The 10,675-nt window shown below is 45.2% G+C and overlaps 1 pseudogene; it reads left to right on the top strand.

The window, feature by feature from the left end:
- The first annotated feature begins 8,421 nt into the window (after positions 1–8,421).
- On the top strand, positions 8,422–9,991 carry LOC142570694 (uncharacterized; annotated as a pseudogene).
- The last annotated feature ends 684 nt before the right edge of the window (positions 9,992–10,675 follow it).

Genomic DNA, 10,675 nt, shown 5'->3' on the forward strand with positions numbered 1-10,675 from the left:
ATCAACAAGAACGTCTGAATCCACAAGCACGAAGATCAGACAAAGCCATGTACTTCGCGTCATTCCCATGGTGGCTCATTGATTGCAGCGCTAGAGTTCCCTCTGATATATTGTAGGAAACTCTATGCTCGAACATCCCCGGGCACGACGGTCTGCTGCTACTTTCTCTTTTTCGGCGCTATGCACATGCGTCATTCCTCCTCCGCTGTAGCTCCTTCCGTCGTTGAACCAGCGACGGGCGTGGATCAATTCTTATGACGATTGTTTGTTTCACCTGGTGTACCATCTTCTCCTACAAAAAAAAATGACGAAACCTACTTTCGGAACGTCCTTAGTAACTGCAGAAAGTAACAGAATACTAACACTTCGGGTCCACATAACGCCAAATTCAGTTTGGACAATACATATAGTTCGTAAAGCTAACAAAAGACTAGGCTACATTAGACGAATGCTTAAGTACACTACGCCAGAAATGAAGCTGGCATGTTACGAATTGGTAAGAGCGATAGCTGAATGCCCCTGCGAGGCCTGGCACGTACACACACAGACGTTTATCGCACAACTGGAACAGGCTCAACGGCGCGCGTTTTATTTCCTCTTCTTACAGTAGAAAATACTCAGTATGTTCACTTTATCAGCTACCAGAGTTATCCTTTCCTGATTCAATAATAGAGAGAGAGAGAGAGAGAGAAACTTCATGTAGTCGCCTGCAGAACGACACCATGACTAAATGGCGCCGTGACGCGGGCCCTGACGTCTTCTCAGCGGGTGGTCTCTACTCAACTCCAGCGCGTGTTACTCCCGCGGTCGGTCGTCCTGAGGGGCAACGTTCCGTCGGTTTCGCTCGGCCTTTGTCTTTCAAGAGCCGCCGAGACCTGCTGGACGGCCCAGGTTTGACTTTCGTGGTCGTAGCATTCCGCCGCAGCCGGAATGCTACGACCACGAAAGTCAAACCCAGTTGTTCTTTATTCAAAAATAAATAACAACAGGGTTACTCTCTTTCACAGTAAAGTGGGCGACCATGTGTTAAATGAAAAAAATTCAGTACATGCGCGAGACAACACTGTGTGTTACACGAAACAAACATAATACACATGTAGAGCAAAAATGGTTCACAAACTGGATTCAGTAATCGTTTTCCTTAAATGAAGCACAAAGCTGTAACAGCTAGGCTACCAGCAAACGTTGTGGATATAGAAAAACCATGAGGAGCTGTCTTCCATCCTACTCGATTGTTTTAGTACTGCATTCCGTTATTTTCAAGCACTGTATTATGGCGTTGTACTGTACTGGTATTGCACCAAGTGTATTACTTGATATTGTTTGGTTTGCGTATTACCGCTCCTATTTTGTACCTAGCTACGTTTGACGACAGTATGTATAAAGCAACGATAAAGTTTCATTTATGGCAACGGTTTAGCTGAACTTCCTTGGCTCTGAGTGATGGCTTATGCCTCCCTCGTTCGCCGCGTTCCGAAGCGGCAGCTTTGATCGCAAGGTATTGTTGTTCTTAGCATTGCCCAGTTGATTGGTCTGGAAGTTTCCAGAGTGGTAGACCATACTTACGGGGCCGGGTGATGGAACTTTTGAGGCATATACACGTAATGACTCATTGCGATGCCTCTCCTTATCAAAACACTGTGGCGATAATGGCGGAATTACTGCGAGCACCATAATCATGGCTGTGAAATTCGCGAGAAGTGTCAAGAACAGCTCCCACTGAGTAAAAACCACTTGACTGCTCCTCGTTCACTGCGTAATGGTAGGGTGACAGAAAACGGCGCCAGCGACCAGGAACACTACAGTGCATACCTGCACTCGATCTTTTTTGTTGAGATAACATTCAGGCCCTAATCGGTCAATATTCTAGGTTCCCGCCATAACGAGCAGACCACAGGTGCCTCTTACATCTATGGCAGAGGTGAACACACTTGTCTGCATACGAAGATGTGTCCGTGTCCTGCTGCACTTATTCCAAAGAATTTCCGAAAGAAAGGTTGACACGACTTCTTAGCGAGAAGTGCAATGGGCCTTAGTGCAATTCCAAGTGAACTTTATCCTAGTGTGAACAAGATTTCATTCGAGTAGGCCAGAGCCGAATGGTTTTACAGTACCTTTCGTCTGGCCTGGCACGCAAGTGATTACGTGGTGCTGTCCACATCACGTTGTAGCCTCTGAAATGATTGCGCTCTCGTTGCTGGTGTTCCCAGGAATAGTATTGAAAATGAGAGGAACAGTAAGAAGGAAGTGACATTTTCCCCCCTTTTTTTCTTGCCCCGTAGCGTCGCGCATTAAAAGCGGTATCGCGGAATCTTTCTTAGGAACGCCACTTCAATAACAATAACGTTTATTTCAAGCACACAGAACAATAAAACATTCACACGAATAAATTGCGAAAAACCAAAAAATTTCAAACGATAAACACAGGCGCTGAAACAGAGCGGCGCCCCCGCTTCGCTGCACCATCTTCCCGAGTTCGGCGGCGCCGAGACTAGCTCGCAGCGGTAGCCGCGAGCGTGCTCGACAAGCCTCGGCCGACGAGACCAGCAGCTCAGCGTGGCGGGGTGTAGAACCCGCCTCCACGCGTCTAGGGAAGAGACGGGTGTTGCCCGCCACGGTGACAGCAGCGAGCGCACCGTCTGCTCCTCAGCTACCGACGATACAGGACGGGAGGCAGCACGAGCGCCCGGAGGACCTGCTGCTGTTCCGCAGGGACAGCTGGGACGCGGTGCTGCCGAGATGACGGCCGGCACAAGCGCGATGCTGCACCAGCTGACGGGCGCCTCCGGTCGACATCGCGCTGCGTCCCAAGCCTAAACCGCTCTACGGCCGGCAACCCTGGGCCAGGGCAACCTGCCGGAAGAAGAGGAAATTGTGCGATTCTGTGCGACTGAGCCACGAAGAGAATCAATAACTCTTAATAAATATCCTAATAAACTTAACACGTCTTAATAGATACGCACCAGCTCTCATATTTTTCCACTGTTTACCTTCATTTACTCAACGTATTGTCAATTGTATTTTTCACTTCACTGACTGTATTTCTGGCGTGTACTCTTGCATTTTTGTTCACATCATTGAAGTTCACATGATCTTTATGCCCTTATGCCCCCTTATGCAATGCGTTCAGGCCTTTAAGGATAAATAGATGAAATGAAATGAAATGTGTAACATTCGGCACACGCAGGAAATAAAATATTTTGTATAGCAGATTGAAAGCCCCATCGGACCGTGTAGGACTATTCGAGTATTCGGGCGTGTCTGAAGCGGCTAATAAGGGTGTTTCTGTACGGATAACGTATTATGCTGCAGAGGAAACCATAGTTATTTCAAATTCTTTAGTTTGAAGAATGAACTGTACATTTATCTGTCTCTTCTAGGCAAGAAGGCCTAACCGCAGTCACATGACGTTAGAAGATTATCGAAGTTTTGCCCGGATGATTCGCAACGATGTCACGAGGACCAAGGCGATTTTAGATGTTTGTTCAAGGAATAGGAGCAAGGAGAAGTGTACGCAGAGAAATCTAATAGGCATGTGTAGATACACCAAGGGCTTTGACGTCTCTGTGTCAGAGTGGTACTTAACCAGTGCCCCTATAACAGGATAGGCCATGTGTGACAAATACAAGAAATTCACAGAAGCCACTAAATCTCCCGCACTATTCCATTAAGTGATATTTGTGATACCTATAAGTAGAATGATATGTGAAGGTAATATACATTATTTATTCTTTACTTACACACAATAATAGTGCGTTTAATGGTAATACTTTGTTAGTCGAATTTCCATGCTATACATGGTGTTCCAACTAACGTTAGCCAAATTGTTAAAAACAGAGTTTACAGTATAGAATATGAGCTCCCACAGAGTTCGGTATTCAGTCTTCTTGAGCCACCGGGTCAGTATTGTTATGTAATTACTTAGCGGGCCAGAGAAGGTTAGATAAAGAAGATAATAATTTTTAAATTAAGAATATGTCTTTCGACGAGGAAGCTTTGGTTAAGTCATTCACAGCTCTCACTGAATCTTTTTCAGCCCGATATGTCCTGTGTAATTATTTTTAGCAGCACTTTCCCTGTAGCAACAAAAATGTGAAAAAATGCCGTGGTTTCAGGCTTCCGTGCTCCGCGACGCATGAGCTCCCAAAAAGTAGTAGAATAAACTAACTCCCTTCACTCCATGATTCGGCAACCACCAGGCCATGGCGAAGTGGAACACCGGAGTTGGAATGATTCTGGAAATATTCCACACATTTTCCAACAATCGGTATGGAATGTAAGCGAAATGATGGACCAGTCGGCAAGGTGGCATGGCAGTGGAATGGGAGCCCGAGATTGCGCACTGTAGTTTGAATGGAATGGGCACGAAGTCCTTGAAAGGCAGTGTCTATTTTAAATGAGTCTACAAGACCGGAAAACTTGCCAATTAGACTAGAGTAGACTTGTTAAATTCATTACAGTTCTTAATTTTTACTCAATATCGGCTCTTTTAGTATTCACCTACAGGTGACTACCTCTGCCACGGTAATTATAGGGAACACGGTAGTCTACGCTTTTGAAGACCCGGGAGAATTTCTGCATTCCAATCTTGAACTGCATTGAAAGACAACAGCTTGACCTGTACGACTCAAGGATTGAGGCTAAAAACAAACGGTCACACCCTGCGCAAGTCTACGTTGATTCGGAAAGCACACGATGTTTTTTTTTCAATCACTGTCTATTACCGAGAAGACGCGAGAAGAGGTAGAGAGGCGTGCTGAAAAAAATGGTGTTCGTAAACGCTCCAGTGGCTTTGAACAAAAAAAAAAATAGATCATCCCGCAATACATATCAATGCGTTTCGCCTTTTGCTTCGTGTTAGTCTTCAAAGGAACAGAATGAGCTAGCTGGACGCATGACATGTGCAACCGTGTAAGATTATATTGTACTTTGCTTCACTATAATCAGAATTTCGTCAGAATAATGAAAGATTTTGTAAAATGGTGGATTTTATTCAGAAAGCATATAAACCTTGCTTGTATCGCAACGAAGAGTACTGCGCGAAGCGTCCTTTAGGATCTCTACCGGGCCCAATATATTCAGGCCCTGTCCGGCCGGGAAACCCCGGTCCGGTTCAACCAGTTAGCCCTTGAGTGTATGCGAAGCATGGTGAAGTTCTCAGTTATTTTGAAGATACTAAACGCACACAAATTTGAAGAGGTAGATTTCACTGGGTCGATTGCCGCTGCAGTTTCTGTTTTAAGAAATAAATAACAAATGTGGGAAAATATTTAAAATAAATTGTGGGGTTTTACGTGCCAAAACCACTTGCTGATTATGAGGCACGCCATAGTGGAGGACTCCGGAAAGTTGGACCACCTGGGGTTCCTTAACATGCACAGGCCGCCATTGGAATCTGAACCTGGCAACGTTTGACGTTAGAACGTTGTCTAGTGAGGCGAGTCTAGCAGTGTTATTGGAGGAATTAGAGGGTAGTAAATGGGATATAATAGGGCTCCGTGAGGTTAGGAGGACAAAAGAAGCTTATACAGTGCTAAAAAGCGGGCACATACTGTGCTACCGGGGCTTAGCGGAGAGACGAGAACTGGGAGTCGGATTCCTGATTAATAAGGATATAGCTAGTAACATACAGGAATTCTATAGCATTAACGAGAGGGTGGCAGGTCTTGCTGTGAAACTTAATAAGAGGTACAAATCGAAGGTAGTACAGGTCTACGCCCCTACATCCAGTCATGATGACCAGGAAGTCGAAAGCTTTTATGAAGACGTGGAATCAACGATGGGTAAAGTCAAAACAAAATACACTATACTGATGGGCGACTTCCATGCCAGGGTAGGCAAGAAGCAGGCTGGAGACAAGTCAGTGCGGGAATATGGCATAGGCTCTAGGAATAGCAGGGGAGAGTTATTAGTAGAGTTTGCAGAACAGAATAATATGCGCATAATGAATACCTTTTTCCGCAAGCCGGTTAGCCTAAAGTGGACGTGGAGGAGCCCGAATGGTGAGACTAGAAATGAAATCGATTTCATACTCTGCGCTAACCCTGGCATCATACAAGATGTAGACGTGCTCGGCAAGGTGCGCTGTAGTGACCATATGATGGTAAGAACTCGAATTAGCCTAGACTTGAGGAGAGAACAGAAGAAACTGGTACATAAGCCAATCAATGAGTTATTGGTAAGAGGGAAACTAGAGGAATTCCGGATCAAGATACAGAACAGGTATTCGGCTTTAACTAAGGAGGAGGACCTTAGTGTTGAAGCAATGAACGGCAATCTTATGGGCATCATTAAGGAGTGCGCAATAGAAGTCGGTGGTAACTCCGTTAGACAGGAGACCAGTAAGCTATCGCAGGAGACGAAAGATCTGATCAAGAAACGCCAATGTATGATACCTCTAACCCTACAGCTAGAATAGAACTGGCAGAACTTTCTAAGTTAATCAACAAGCGTAAGACACCTGACATCAGAAAGTATAATATGGATAGAATTGAACACGCTCTCAGGAACGGAGGAAGCCTAAAAGTAGGGAACAAGAAACTAGGAATAGGCACGAATCAGATGTATGCGTTAAGAGATAAAGCCGGCAATATCGTTACTAATATGGATGAGATAGTTCAAGTGGCTGAGGAGTTCTATAGAGATTTATACAGTACCAGTAACACCCACGACGATAATGTGAGAGAGAATTGTCTAGAGGAACTTGAAACCCCACAAGTAACGCCGGAAGAAGTAAAGAACGCCTTGGGAGCTATGGAAAGGGGGAAGGCAGCTGGGAGGATCAGGTAACAGCAGATTTGTTGAAGGATGGTGGGAACATTGTCCAAGAAAGACTGGCCACCCTATATACACAATGCCTCATGACCTCAAACGTACCGGAATCTTGGAAGAACGCTAACATAATCCTAATCCATAAGAAAGGGGACGCCAAAGACTTGAAAAATTATAGACCGATCAGCTCACTGTCCGTTGCCTACAAAGTATTTACTAAGGTAATCGCAAATAGAATCAGTAGCAACTTCTGTCAACCAAAGGACCAGGCAGGATTCCGTAAAGGCTGCTCAACAAAGACTATATTCACACAACCAGTCAGGTGATAGAGAAATGTGCGGAATATAACCAACCGTTATATATAGCTGTCATTGATTACGAAAAAGCGTTTGATTCAGTCGAAACATCAGCAGTCATGGAGGCATTACGGAATCATGGCGTAGATGAGCCATATGTAAAAATACTGGAAGATATCTATAGCGGCTCCACAGCCACCGTTGTCCTCCATAAAGAAAGCAACAAAATCCCAATAAAGAAAGGCGTCAGACAGGGAGATACGATCTCTCCAATGCTATTAACAGCATGTTTACAGGAGGTATTTAGAGACCTTGAGTGGGGAGAATTGGGGATAAAAGTTGATGGAGAATACCTTAGCAACTTGAGATTCGCTGATGATATTGGCTTGCTTAGTAACTCAGGAGACCGATTGCAATGCATGCTCACTGACCTGGAGAGTCAAAGCAGAAGGGTGGGTCTGAAAATTAATCTGCAGTAAAGTAAAGTAATGTTTAACTGTCTCGGAAGAGAACAGCAGTTTACAATAGGTAGCGAGGCACTGGAAGTGGTAAGGGAATACATCTACTTAGGGCAGGTAGTGAGCACGGATCCGGATTATGAGACTGAAATAACCAGAAGACTCAAAATGGGCTGGGGTGCATTTGGCAGGCATTCTCAAATCATGAACAGCAGGTTGCCGCTATCCCTGAAGAGAAAAGTGTATAGCAGCTGTGTCGTACCAGTACTCACGTATGGGGCAGAAACCTGGAGGCTTACGAAAAGGATTCTGCTGAAATTGAGGACGACGCAACGAGCTATGGAAAGGAGAATGATGGGTGTAACGTTAAGGGATAAGAAAAGAGCAGATTGGTTGAGGGAACAAACAGGGGTAAATGACATCTTAGTTGAAATCAAGAAAAGCTGCACACACCGGAAATCACAGTACCATGGATGGCCACATCGACATCAGCAACAATGCCAACATGTATAAAAGAGCTTCACCCGCTGACACCGCTTCGTGGGCTCGGTGACTGCACCACAGCGCAGCCGCCTAATCCGCTTACCTTTGCGATGCAGACGACCGTCCTCGCATTTGCCAGCCTGCTGCTGCCGTCCCTGGCAGGCCTGTCTACGGGGGCGTCATCGGTATGCGCACTGCCGTACACTGGAGATGACCCTGGCTCCTGCCATCCACCGCCCGGCGAGTGCTCGTCCCTACTGGATGTGCCGCCAGAGGAGCTGCACACACCGGAAATCACAGTACCATGAATGGCCACATCGACATCAGCAACAATGCCAACATGTATAAAAGAGCTTCACCCGCTGACACCCCTTCGTGGGCTCGGTGACTGCACTACAGCGCAGCCGCCTAATCCGCTCACCTTTGCGATGCAGGTCAGTACATCATATGCCCTCTTCGCTAAAAAATCCAGTAATTATATTTTGGTGCAGTTTCCGAGCCCGCACTGCTGTGTTGCCATTGCCGTTGAGTGTGCTCACGTAATTCATTCCTTGCTCATGCTATCAGGAGACGTTGAGACTAACCCTGGTCCTGAGGGCAACGCTGCTGTACTCGCTGAACTACAGAAGCTAAACGCGGGACAGACCCTGTTGATTACAGAAATACAGGGCCTCAAAACACAGCTAACACAACAGACCAAACTATAGCAAGCCTAGACAAACGAATGGCCGATCTCGAAACGCATTACCAAACACTTCTTCACCTCAGAAACGATATTGAAATAATGCAGTCAACCACAATCGACCAAGCTAAAAAGATTAAAGAACTAGAAACACGCCTGGATGACGCGGAAAACCAATCACGTCGGAATAACCTTATTTTCTATGGCATCCCTGACCCTGCTAGCGCTGAAACGTGGGCTGAGTCAGAAAAACTAATCATTGATGTTTGCCGCAAAAATCTTGATATAACCTTGGAACCTAACGACATTGAAAGAGCGCATCGCCTCGGAAATCATTCAGCCGACCGAATTCGTCCCGTAATCGTAAAATTCCTATCTCATAAAACCAAAGACGCACTGTTATCAAATGGCCGTAAATTGAAAGACACAAACTACAGTATTGGAGAGGACTTCTCCCGCACCGTTCGGCACGCGCGTAAACAGTTACTAGTGTTTGCCAAAGCCAATTCCAACAAGTACTCCTTGCGCTTCAAAACCCTGCACATCGGCTCAAAACGCTATGTATTTGACGCATCATCCCAAGCCGTTAAGGAAATAGCATAGCAATTGCCCCGTCACAAAACTTTAACAAATCGTCGACCCGCTCCACCGCACAATGTTCTCTCGTTTTCGATAATATTCACTAACATCCGTAGTCTTCTTCCAAAGCGCGAACTCATATCAAACATCATGTCGTCATCCGGGAGCAACATACTAATACTAACAGAAACTTGGCTAAATAGTGATGTAACGGATACGGAAGTTTTGGCCGATTTACCCAACTTCGAAGTGTATCGAAACGATCGAAAAGGCAAACGGGGGGGCGGTGTTCTCGTTGCCATTCATCGAGGCATATCATGCTCTGTTGTTGACGTCGCATCCGACATTGAAGCCATATGGCTCATCTGTCGCGCTCCCCCCGTAACAGTTCTGCTTGGCGTTTGCTACAGGCCCCCCCAGACTAATCCAGACTTCCCACGTCATCTGAACAACATCCTTCATAAACTTGTTTTCACATATCCAAATGCCCGTATTCTTCTTTTTGGTGATTTTAATTACCCGGATATTGATTGGCAGAACATAGCTAGTTCCACAATAACGTGTCATGCAGAGGCGAAGAACTTCATCGATGTCTGTTTAAATTTTAACCTCACTCAATTAATTTCCCAACCAACCCGTGTCTCACGAGAATCAGCAAACACGCTCGACCTGATACTAACAAGCAGCCCCGAGAATGTATCATCCATCAATTACCTTCCTGAAATCAGCGATCACAAAGTCATGCATACTTTATTCTCATTTACCTCGACTAAAAACAGACATCCGATAAAACGATACAACTCTACGATAAGGGTAACTATAATGCAATAACTGAAGAACTTAACACTTTTTTTGCTGGATACGTATCCGCATTTCACACTCGCTCAATTCATGAAAACTGGCTGATATTCAAGAACAAATTAAATCATCTCACTAATATGTTCGTACCAAGGATTACCTTTCATACTAATCGCAATAAACCATGGTTTACCCAGCACTTAAAACGACTCGAAAACAAAAAGAAACGATTGTTTCGTACCGCCAAACGAAACGACACGCCTGCCGCATGGGGAAAATACTTCGAGGCCGAAATTCATACCTACTTTCTGTTCGTAACGCCAAATACTCATTTTATCACAATGACTTACCAAACTTACTTATAAGAAACCCCAAGCAATTCTGGCAAGTTTTAAACCCATCACATCCTCCCGATATTAAACTAACGAATTATTCAAATGAAGCGATGACTGACCATGAATGCGCAGAAATATTTAACCATGCATTCACATCTGTGTTCACTACCGAACTCGACGCACCTTCACAATTACCACCCTTTAACTTAGAAACCCCCATGCCGGCAGTCACGTTCGTCGAAGAAGGCATTTCATCCATAATTCACAATATGA

Source organism: Dermacentor variabilis, chromosome 1 (assembly GCF_050947875.1).
Source record: "Dermacentor variabilis isolate Ectoservices chromosome 1, ASM5094787v1, whole genome shotgun sequence".
Taxonomy (NCBI): Eukaryota; Metazoa; Arthropoda; class Arachnida; order Ixodida; family Ixodidae; genus Dermacentor; species Dermacentor variabilis.